Here is a 10,436-nt window from a genome sequence, read left to right as displayed (position 1 = left end):
CCAGGCCCGTGGCTTACCCACAACACTATTCTCCCAAATGTTGCAATAATCACCTTGGTAGCCTTTAGCTTTCTTTCTTCGAAACAGGGAAATTGTAATATAAAAATGAGTGAATGTAATTGGAAGTTATTCTGTTTAACACTGATAGGGAATTAAAAAGTTCTGGTAGCAATGTTAACTGAGGCACTTTTCCCATATGTACCATTTTGCACTCCTGCTTTAAACATTTAATTATTAGATCTGCTTGGGAATATTTTTTTTTTTGGTCAGGAAAAATTTCAACAAAAACAAAACTTTAAAATTGGGGGGAAATCAATTTTCAGTCGCCAGACACTGAAAAATATTCAGGTGGGTTTTTTTGGGTTTTTTTTGGTTTTGGATAAAAATATTTTTTCACACAAATTTCCATATCACTAAAAAGCCATTTTCTAACAAAACAGAGGATAACTGACCAAAATGTGTCAATGGAAAATTTTTGACCTGCGCTAGTAACTGTATCTTTGTGGGCCTGATCCTGGAGTTGGCAGTAGCCACTGGGAATTATCTGTATGCACCCTACACTGTGTTACGTGTAGCTGTACTGAATGTATCTTAACTCCTCATTCCCTTCTCAGCACTGAGTGCTTGGGGCATGCTGCGAGCACGCCTATTCTCAGTTCCTAACCCAGAGGGGCAGTTCTTCCCCAGATGCCAGCATACACAGGGCAGGGGAGAATGTGGGGCTCATAGGCCCAACCTGTCCCTAATTCCCCTCAATCCCTCTGCCACCCATCTCTATTTCCCTCCTCCAACTCCTTTCTTCCTATTCCTCTTAATCCCCACCCTTCCCCACTGGCCTGAGCCCTCCAACTGTCCCTGCTTCCCTACCACCTCTCCACATTTATTCCTGTGCCCCTAATCCTCCTCTACTCCCCTTACCACAACCCCAAACCTTCTCATCCCCCATTCCTCTTCCCCGTAATGCCCCTGCACTCTCCATATTCCCATCACTGATCCCCTACACACCCAGCACTGCTTTGACCCCTGTATTCCCTAGCTCTACACCAAAAAATGCATAAGATTCTAAAAATGAGGTGTGCATAATGTGTTAAGGGACCTGTGTATCAGGTACCACTTGACTCGGTTCAGTTGTTTAGGAAATATTGTTACATTATCCTGTTATTCATCTTCTCTTTAGTAAAGTTAATCACGACTAATTGACTAATCAGTGCTGGTGCTGTACTATGGTGGAAAAGTAGCAATACGCCCAGCAATCATTCTCACCTAGCTGTATAGAGTTGTGTAATTTATTATCCTTCAGAAAATAATGAGACTCTCTTCTACATTAGCTGTGCAAGTTAGCAGGGCACATTTCCCAAAAGTAAAACAAAACAAACAAAAAATCCTTTGCAGAGGCAGATAGTAGCAACTAGCCTACAGATCATTCTCAGATTTCTGCCAAGGACAGAGATCAGATTTACTGTGCATGGGTCTAGCTCAGGTTCAATATCTGCAGATGTCCCCCTGAGCCATCATAGAAGCATAGAATATCAGGTCTGGAAGGGACCTTAGGAGGTCATCTAGTCCAACCCCCTGCTCAAAGCAGGACCAATCCCCAACTAAATCATCCCAGAAAGGGCTTCATCAAACCTAACCTTAAAAACCTCTAAGGAAGGAGATTCCACCACCTCCCTCAGTAACCCATTCCAGTGCTTCGCCACCCTCCTAGTGAAAAAGTTTTTTCCTAATATCCAACCTAAACCTCCCCCACTGCAACTTGAGACCATTACTTCTTGTTCTGTCATCTGCTACCACTGAGAACAGTCTAGATCCATCCTCTTTGGAACTCACTTTCAGGTAGTTGAGAGCAGCTATCAAATCCCCCCTCATTCTTCTCTTCTGCAGACTAAACAATCTCAGTTCCCTCAGCCTCTCGTCATAAATCAGGTGCCCCAGCCCCCTAATCATTTTTGTTGCCCTTTGCTGGACTCTTTCCACTTTTTCCACATTTTTCTTGGAGTGTGGGGCCCAAAACTGGACACAGTACTCCAAATGAGGCCTCACCAATGCCAAATAGAGGGGAATGATCACATCCCTCGATCTACTGGCAATGCCCCTACTTATACAGCCCAAAATGCCGTTAGCCTTCTTGGCAACAAGGGCACACTGTTGATTCATATCCAGCTTCTCATCCACTGTAACCCCTAGGTCCTTTTCTGCAGAACTGCTGCCTAGCCACTCGGTCCCTAGTCTATAGCAGTGCATGGGATTCTTCTGTCCTAAGTCCAAGAGGCTGCACTTGTCCTTGTTGAACCTCATCAGGTTTCTATTGGCCCAGTCCTCTAATTTGTCTAGGTCCCTCTTTATGCTATCCCTACCCTCCAGTTTATCTACATGACTCCTCTCAGTTTAGTGTCATCTGAAAACTTGCTGAGGGTGCAGTCCACACCATCCTACAGATGGTTAATTAAGATATTGCACAAAACTGGCCCCAGGCCTGACCGTTGGGGCACTCCGCTTGAAACTGGCTGCCAACTAGACATGGAGCCATTGATCACTACCCATTGAACCCAACGATCTAGCCATCTTTCTATCCACCTTAAAGTCCATTCATCCAGCCCATACTTCTTTAACTTGCTGGCAAGAATACTGTGGGAGACTGTACCAAAAGCTTTGCTAAAGTCAAAGAATAACATGTCCACTGCTTTCCCCTCATCCACAGAGCCAGTAGTCTCATCATAGAAGGCAATTAGGTTACTCAAGCATGACTTGCCTTTGGTGAATCCATGCTGATTGTTCCTGATCACTTTCCTCTCCTCTAAGTGCATCAGAATTGATTCCTTGAGGGCCTGCTCCGTGATTTTTCCAGGGACTCAAGTGAGGCTGACTGGCCGGTAGTTCCCCAGATCCTCCTCCTTCCCTTTTTCAAAGATGGGCACTACATTAACCTTTTTCCAGTCATCCGGGACCTCCCCCAATCGCCATGATTTTTCAAAGATAATGGCCAATGGCTCTGCAATCTCATCAGCCAACTCCTTTAGCACCCTCGGATGCAGTGCATCCGGCCCCATGGACTTGTGCTCGTCCAGCTTTTCTAAATAGTCCTGAACCACTTCTTTCTCCACAGAGGGCTGGTCACTCCTCCCCATGCTGTCCTGCCCAGTGCAGTAGTATGGGAGCTGACCTTGTTAAGACAGAGGCAAAAAAAGCATTGAACACATTAGCTTTTTCCACATCCTCTGTCACTAGGTTGACTCCCTCATTCAGTAAGGGGCCCACACTTTCCTTGACTTTCTTCTTGTTACTGTAACATCCCATTGCTGTGACAAAGGACAGGGCCGGCTCCAGACCCCAGCGCCCAAGCGCACGCTTGGGGTGGCATTTTGCTGGCAGGGCGGCAGGCGGCTCCGGCGGACCTGCCGCAGGCATGACTGCGGAGGGTCCGCTGGTCCCGCAGCCCCGGTGGACCTCCCGCAGAAATGCCTGCGGAGGGTCCGCTGGTCCCGCGGCTCCGGTGGACCATCCGCAGGCGTGCCGGAGCCGCAGGACCAGCGACCGCCAGAGCGCGCCGTGCGGCGCGCCGCTCTGCTTGGGGCGGCGGAATTCCTAGAGCCGCCCCTGCAAAGGACTAGCCGGAAACTAGCCTAGGCTTGCTGCACATGTGCATTTCAGTCTCTTTGGTGTGTGAGTGTTTAGTACTATTCTAGAGAGACAAACTCTCCCATTAATCATATTTTCAATATTACCCACTGCCTCTGTGGGGAAGCATCATGCACAAGTTGAGGTAAATGTCAAGTGAGTTCAGCTGAGGGGTGATCAGAGCCCTGGTGTGAGTCTTGGGTGTGTATACATTGTTTTAGAAAACTGTTGATTTTGTAAAATTTTGGGGTGGGAGAGGAAGGCTATTATCTCAGGAATATTTTGTTCAAATGACCCCAAGATTGGATTGAAAACTTTACCTTGCACCTCCATGATGTGCAGCAAATTTCAACACGATTTGAGTAAGCATGCCAATTTTAGAGCCGTTAGGAGAGCTGTTTTGAAAGAGAAAGAACTTCTCGACCTTAACTGTAGGTGAGCTGGCACTCCTCTGTAATACAGGATCTGTAATGTGGTCAACGTAACAGGTAACTTGAGGGATGCGGTGGGGAATTGGCTGCTGGATTTCTTGTTGGAGTGTGGAGAGAATGGGATCATTAGATATAGGGATCATTGGTGTTTGTCATGAGTGTAAAGAGTGAAGGAAAGTTATGCAAAAGAGTATTTGGACTGGATTCTCCTCTTATTTAAACAGCAGTGTAAGGTAGGGTTACTCTACTGAAGTCATTGGAGTGACATCAATATAAAACTGGTGCAACTGAGAAGAGAATAAGGTCTAAACTAGAAACAGATAATAACATTTTATATTAGATCAACTTTCAAAGCAAAGCATTTTGGACACTTAACAAGTATACAGGGATTACTTTGCCCACTGTAAACCCAAATTAACTGTCTGGTTAAACTCAGTTTATGGCTGCTTTGCATTTCTGGAGCAATGTAAAACAGCTGGAAGGTAATGGTGAATTTGGCCCACTATACTTATTTGGCTTTAACAGACCTAAATTGGAATAATGAACAGTTGTATTCTGATCTCAGCTATGCCAGTTTTACACCAATCTAACTCCATTGACTTAAATGACGTTACTCCTGACTTACACCCATATAGAAAAGATCAGAGTAACACGTGAAATCATATGGCTTAAAACTTTAGGGTCTGATTCTCCTCTGCATTACACCAATTTCTCACAATTGTAACTCCACTGAAGTCAATGGGGCCAGCTGCATTGGGTGAAGGCATTCAGACAGGATGGAGCAGCAGACCTGTAATTTGGTACTGACTGTGCTAAGATCATTTTTATTGTATTAGTAAAGAGGCTCTTTGGGACCAGTGATCTCTCGCCTCTACAGAAATAACTTGTTACAGATGGAAAGATGACTCTGTAGCTGGTGATCAGGGTCCAGTTAAGTTACAGTAATTATTTGAAGGACGTTTGCGTGGGTAAATTGGGGTGGAGGATATAAAACAGATTTTAAGAAAGAGGGACTGGAATCTTTAGGGGGCCATGAAATAAATGTAAAAAAAGATTTTTTAATATATATATATATATATATATATATATATATATATAATGGAGAAGTGATGAATATCAAGAAATAAAAATTATTTTCCTTGTGGAGGAGAAATTGTGACACAGCTGTACAAATATGAGGTCAGTCCTAAATTCATCCAGATTATATTAAATCAAAGATGTCAGAATATAAATTAATGAGTGCCAAAGGGCCACCAAAAAAAAGGAACACAATTTATATGTGACTAGATGGTGCTTGCTAAGGCACAGAGAAAAGTGAATTTCTATGAGAACATAGACAGTAAAAGACCCAAATAAAAATAATCAACTATGATTTAATCTGAATAAAGGATGTAAGGAAGGGGTTGATTTAGTTAGGGAAGAAGATTTGCTGCAAATAAACTGATTACAGGCAAAGGTTAAAAACAATAAGCAATAGAGGGAGGGTCAGGGCGAGAGAGTAAAAATATGATTAATTTAGTCTTAAGCAATATTTTGTATGTTTAAAAATTTTAAAGGTATGGAAAGAAAGTTTTTTCCATCCTTTCTCCTACTCCTTTGCTGTGTGTTGTCTAATAAGGCCCTGATCCTGCAAACATATGCTACTGGGAAAACTGTTTACTACTATGTATAGACCCATTTGAGTCACCAGTGAAACTATTTATAGTCATAAACACTATATTGGTGGTAAATTCAAGATTGAGCCCTTGGGCTATGATACTACAAAGATTTATTCTGGTGTTTAAAACTTTACAGGTACGAATAGCTCCTTGATTTCTTTGTGATTACCTGCATGTATAAAGTGAAGCACATGTATAAATCTTGGCAGAATTATGTTCTTAAACTGTAATCTGTTCCAGGTAGGGATCTGTTTGCAGCTAGGGGCCCAATCTTGTTCCACATCATTCATTGATTTCAGTGGGAACAGAAGCAGGATGTGTCTATAGGGTTCTGAGGGAATAAAGGATTTTAATGTATAATAATGATACATTGTGCTTAAGAGAATATTCAAAGCCACATACAAAGTAACGGGTTAAGCATTTTTTATGATTTTGCAGCTGTGAAATTACTTCCCAAAGTGCATGACTAAGATCTCATCACTGCAAACATAAATAAGTAAGTAAACCTTTATTCCACTAATGCAAAGTAAAGGGGAAGTGTAGCTACATATTTATGACAATACCTACCTTTGATATAGATTTTTTTTCCCATCAGTAGATCTTAAAGCACTTTAAAAAGGAGGGCACTATTATTATTCCCATTTTACAGATGAGGAAACTGAGGCTTGGAGAGGGACCGTGTCTTCCCCAAGGTCATTCAGTGGGGCAGGTTCACAGCCAGGTCTCCAGGACTCAGTTTAATGCTCTAATCACTAGATAATACTGCCTGGAAATCCCCAGTTTGTTTACATAGGGCCAGATGCTGCTTTGCCTTTATGCAGGTGTGCAATGAGTAGGAGGGCCATAAGAAGACCTCTTCCCTTCCTTGCACAGGCCACATAAGTGTCCAGCAGAACTGCAACTCCTGCACTTTCGGAAGTTCAGGGACTGCTCTACCCCTGTTCCGTTAGGTGCACATGCACCCAAAAAAGAGTGGGGAAGTGTGAGGAGTAGACAGGGTCACTGCTCTGCTCCCCTATGCCCCTGTCAGCAAAGCTCAGCAGCCATGTAGGAGGCAGCCTCTGTGCATGCAGGAGCTCAGGGCTGACTGCTTCATCTGAGGCAATGAGTTGTCTCTGGCTATAAGCTGGGCACAGTTGAGCCCATAGTAAATGCTACAGGCTTTGCATACAGACAATCCAAGTTTGTAATTTCCTTCCCAACTCCTCCTACCCTTCTACTCTGGCTGCTGCACTATGCAGGAATGTGGATTCCATGTAGGCCAGTTCTTGTTCCTTTGAAGTCAAAGGGGTCAGGCTTATTGACTGCAATTTTATAAATAAAGGCATGATTCAAATCCCATTGAAATCCATGGAAACACTCCCGGCACCAGGACCTAACTGAACTGGAAGCCATGAAACAGTTCCCAATTCAGCTTTGTGAGTAAAGTTGAACTTAAAACCATCTCAGCTGCTTTTTAATCGTTGTTGAGCATTTACATCTGGTCTGCAGTAGGAAAGAGAGAAACTTCCTTTTGAATTTCAGCCTCTGGAAGAACTTTAATGGCTATACTTCAAAGAAAAATCACTGATTCTATCCTCTGTCCAGTTACCAAGGTTCAGTAGTGATTGTGAGGGTGGTTCGGAGGACAGAATTTGATCCTGTATAAGGTAGGAAACTTTCCCATTCATCTAAAGGGAGGGGGAGGGATTAACTTTAACCCTAATTTTTGCCATTAAAAAGCAATCATTCTTTACCGTTGTACTTCAGGGGCATCGTTTGCTATGGGGCAAGGGGACCAGTTGCCCCAAGACCTTTGCTACCCCATGACTTTTCATAGGTCTATGTGCTCCATTATGTCTTCTACTCCTCCCACTCCCAACTTGTCAGGATATAATATAATTGCACATAGCGTTGTATATGCTGACAGACAGAGATTTTTTTCCAATTTTTTCTAAAACGAACTTCCAGTCAACATTCCAGAATCATTCTTCAGTGAATGTGATCAAGTCATGCACTTGTACATACCTGTCACACCCGGACATTCCCTAGCTATAGGGTTGAAAGCTTTAACTGATGATTATTTTAATAGTATGGAAAATGGAGAGAACTGCTGCTATCTTTAACAATTAAGGGTGAAGTCATATTTATGGCATGGGGTGCTAAAATCTCCAGACTGCTGTTCTAGTTGGTAGGGGCTAGTGAGGTTTTTATAAACATTAGTACAGAAGTAGTGAAAGCCGCTCCATTGAATATGCTAAAAATATTTTTGAATGACTCCCCTCTGACAATATCTGGCATGGAGTAGGGCCAAGTGGAATAAAAAATAAAAGTAATCTCCCTTCTAACCTACCTACACAGATATCCCACCCCCCAAGATTCCACAGATTTCTATTAATCCTAGCTCTTAGCAATGCCCTCAGCCATGTAGCCCGCATTCTTCCTATTTCTAGTCAGTGATGTGCTGAATTAAGTTGATGCATTTCCTCTCTGCCAGACTTTGTCACATGCACCCAAACTGTCCTCAATGGTGTTTGAGTTGTTCGCATTACTTTTGAATTCTATCAACCACCACAGAAGTCCTTCTTCCATTTGATTTGGTGATGACGTCCAAATGTAAATCTCCATTACTCAAATTGTTCATCTGACTTAATACTTATGCATTGCCTAACAAATGTACAGAGTTGGGTATTATAGGAAAACTGCACATGGAGCCAGACAAAACACTTCCGGTAGGATCAGAACACAGAAGCATGAAACATTGTCCCAACCTTTAATATGTTTTTATGTGTTTAGAGACAGTTCATTATCATTTGAAAATCCTGTTTCCACTATTGCGAAGACTGACTTGTGCAACATCAGGAACAGTGCCAGATTTAATTGTTTTCTAACAAGACCAGATGTGGACATTCTGATTACTGACATCTTTTTTTTGTCATTTTATCATCCTGCCTAACATGTTGGTAGGTCTAAATGAGGCAGTTTAATTCATAGGCTACTGATAATTCAAAATACCGGATGCTTACTGGTGGCTAGTACTAAATTATTCTGATTTTAGAGACACTGTCAGATTAAAAATCATATGGTCTTGCAAAGGATGGTCTTTAATTAAAGCACCTAAGATATGAAAGCTCCATTCTATCCTGTATAGGTTCTTATAATACCCTCATCGCCATAGTATCTGAGCACCTTCCAATGGTAAAGTAAGTGACACAAATAATGTCTATCACATGAGGTGTTTTCCATGGGAAGATAATTATGTAGGCAGTGATGTGTTTTGTTTTGTTAGGTTTTTATTTTGGGGAATTTTTTTTAATGTACATGCTTTATATGTGTGTTAGAGAAGGCAAATCACAGAAATATGCCTTGCACTGGGAATGAAAGGTGGTTTGGTTTGTGATGGTCTATAGAAGTTTAATCCACAGTCTTGGACTGGCCCACAAGAAAGCACTGTTTTCAGCATAGACCTAATTTATCCTTATGGTAAAAAATTCCATTGGGCATGAGGAGCAGAGTTGTTAAGGGCAGTCTTCATTGTGGGTGCTTAGGTGATCTTTTAGGTATCCTGGACCCAAGTGATTAAGTTACTTGCATTTTATTCCTGGCATTGCTGCAGACTTTCTGTATGACAGTGGGAAAGTCCTTTAACTTTCTGTGTCTGTTTCTTCATCTGTAAAATTGAGATAATTATATTTACCTATGATCCTTTGGTGTTGTGAGGCTTAATTCATTAACATGGGGAAAGTGCTTTGAGATCCTTTGACAGAAAAGTCTTTGGACAATCAGTCTGTTGTATATTTTAAAATTGAAGGACATTAAAACTGAAGGACTTTTAAAATTCTACTTTATTTTTAATAATTTCTGCTGTTTGAAAGCCCTTTGTATTTCTTTTAGTTTGGACAATGAAAATAATGAGTCACATTTCCTTTCTTGTAGAACTAGTAAAAAAATACGAACAAATGTTCATGATATGTTTTGTGAAAGATCCATTTTTAAATGAAAATATTAGTTGGTGGGAATTTTCTGACCAGTTCCATCTTCCCTCTTTATTTCGCTTTCTGGTTCAGGTCTATGAGCACAATGCAGTAATAATTGGGTATAACTTTGAGAGAAATACTTTTGGTTGTTGTTAGTTTTAATTTGTTGTCACTGAAATTTCCCTTCATTTCTTGGAAAATTTTCTCCTTGATTTCCATTTTTATAAAACGTAAATTCTTGACCAAATTTTACCTGATACTGCCCCTTTGAAATGTCTTTATTGGTAATTATTGGAATATTTTATTTATTTAAATCTTATACTCCAATACATCCCAGAAAGTCTTTTGTTGCATCGTCTGTGCTCAGCTAACTTGTATGTCTTCTTAAATACTGAAGATTTAAGTAGAAGAGAGGTACGGACCACTATTACTCCATAACTCTGAAACTCATTTCATTTTAGAGATTTTACTTGGCCTGAATGTTTATCTCTATGGCATCATTGTACATTATAGAAGAGAATAAGCTTCATTATAACAAATCTGAAGGTAAGTCCTATTTAGCCTGCTAGACATGGACTGAACTCTAGTAATATTTCCTGTATCTCTACTCCTAGATGAACTAACATAGCCAGTAGTAAGGACACAGAGGACCAAATTCTACCATGACTTATCCTTTGTGCTATTTCTTTGACTTCAGTGTTTTCCAAGTTCTGTACAGCATGTACAATTAGTGCCAATCTTGGCCAAGTTCTCCATAAATCCTGGACTACACT

This window comes from Mauremys reevesii, linkage group 1 (assembly GCF_016161935.1).
Source record: "Mauremys reevesii isolate NIE-2019 linkage group 1, ASM1616193v1, whole genome shotgun sequence".
NCBI classification, from domain to species: domain Eukaryota; kingdom Metazoa; phylum Chordata; order Testudines; family Geoemydidae; genus Mauremys; species Mauremys reevesii.
Note: the sequence above shows the minus strand (reverse complement) of the source record.